Below are 1,924 nucleotides of genomic sequence, written 5' to 3' on the forward strand. Positions count from 1 at the left end.
TCTCGTCACTACGCGCACACTGACTTAACGGCACGCATGATTTCGCATTCGAGACGCCGAATAGATCACAAAACTCTTGCTCCTCATAGAGGGGCCTCCATTACATAGTGTTTTCAATGAGGTCAATTCATTGGAGATCGTTCGTTGGAAGACCAACAATCTTCTTGTACCCTTAGCCTCAGCATGTATCCCGACGAGTCACAAGGGTATACAATCAACATCGACATCTGTAAGGCCTGTGGCATCCGTATATGGGCGCTTCCCGGCGTGGAGACGATCTCGATGGGACTCAAACCCACAACCTTCGGTTCCGAAGACCAACGCCTTATCCATTAGGCCACGAGACCAGTAAATTTGAGATTTGTCCCACCATCTCTGCCCCCCATTAACTTCATGGCACACATGGTGTCCCATCCGACACGCTGAATAGATCGCAAAACTCTTGGTTCTCATTTAGGGGCCTCCATTATAGATCACAAAACTCTTGCTCCTCATAGAGGGGCCTCCATTACATAGTGTTCTTAAAGGGGTCAATTCATTGGAGATAGTTCGTTGGCAGACCAACAATCTTCTTGTACCCTTAGGCTCAGCATGTATCCCGACGAGTCACAAGGGTATACAATCAACATCGACATCTGTACGGCCAGTGGCATCCGTATATGGGCGCTTCCCGGCGTGGAGACGATCTCAATGGGACTCGAACCCACAATGTTTGGTTCCATTAGGCCACGAGACCAGTAAGTGATGGTTACGAAGTAATCAAGTTTAGTTACAAGACCAGAGTCATCGGTGCGGAAACAACCACACAAAAAAAATCGAGAGTGCGGTAACTTGTGTCGTCGGCGAGCGAAGTAGACCGTTACAGTACTGCACATATACGATTGCGAGAAACGTCTAGGAGGCTTTTCATAGCCTGTACTCCAGGCCAGTTGTGAGTTGCTCGTGGTATATGTATACTTTCCCTTCGCAGTTGCGACGCGGGCTCGTTTATCTTCTCCCCGCCCTCCCTCTCCCGGGTTGAATCACTCGGCTGAGACAGCTCGTTGGCCGATCTCCGGAGGTCGACCTCGAGCGAGCCTCAACCCTGTGATTTGGCGGCCCGACGTGCGGGTTTCTGGTTCGAGTTTAGTCTTTCGACCGAATCCCGCATTCAGGGTCCGCTGTCCTGTTTACCATACCACCCGGTGTGAGTGGGTTGTTGCCCGTTGGTAACATTTGCGGTGGGTCTCAATGAGACACCAAGCGAACAGTTCTGCCCGCAAGCGTCGACAGACGCCATGGGCACCAGACGAGTCGGGCTAACTAAATTTGAGATTTGTGTCACCATCTCTGCCCCCCATTGACTTCATGGCACACATGGTGTCCCATCCGACACGCTGAATAGATCGCAAAACTCTTGCTTCTCATAGAGGGGCCTCCATTATAGATCACAAAACTCTTGCTCCTCATAGAGGGGCCTCCATTACATAGTGTTCTTAAAGGGGTCAATTCATTGGAGATCGCTTGTTGGCAGACCAACAATCTTCTTGTACCGTTAGCTTCGGCATGTATTCTGACGAGTCACAAGGGTATACAATCAACATCGACATCTGTACGGCCAGTGGCATCCGTATATGGGCCCTTTCCGGCATGAAGACGATCTCGGTGGGACTCGAACCCACAATCTTTGGTTCCGAAGACCAACGCCTTATCCATTAGGCCACGAGACCAGTAAATTTGAGATTTGTCCCACCATCTCTGCTTCTCATAGAGGGGCCTCCATTATAGATCACAAAACTCTTGCTCCTCATAGAGGGGCCTCCATTACATAGTGTTCTTAAAGGGGTCAATTCATTGGAGGTCGCTTGTTGGCAGACCAACAATCTTCTTGTACCGTCAGCTTCGGCATGTATTCTGACGAGTCACAAGGGTATACAATCAACAT

General features: G+C 49.8%; 2 non-coding genes across 2 annotated transcripts; both read right to left on the reverse strand.

Annotated features, from left to right (window-relative positions):
- Nucleotides 1-274: 274 nt before the first annotated feature.
- On the reverse strand, nucleotides 275-347 carry Pmar_PMAR007106. Its single transcript has one exon. It is a non-coding gene; the product is annotated as a tRNA-Arg (tRNA).
- A 1,289-nt stretch (nucleotides 348-1,636) lies between these two features.
- Nucleotides 1,637-1,709, reverse strand: Pmar_PMAR007107. The gene has a single exon. It is a non-coding gene; the product is annotated as a tRNA-Arg (tRNA).
- Nucleotides 1,710-1,924: the final 215 nt, after the last annotated feature.

The sequence above is a fragment of the Perkinsus marinus genome (genome assembly GCF_000006405.1).
Source record: "Perkinsus marinus ATCC 50983 genomic scaffold scf_1104296969852, whole genome shotgun sequence".
Taxonomy (NCBI): Eukaryota; Perkinsozoa; order Perkinsida; family Perkinsidae; genus Perkinsus; species Perkinsus marinus.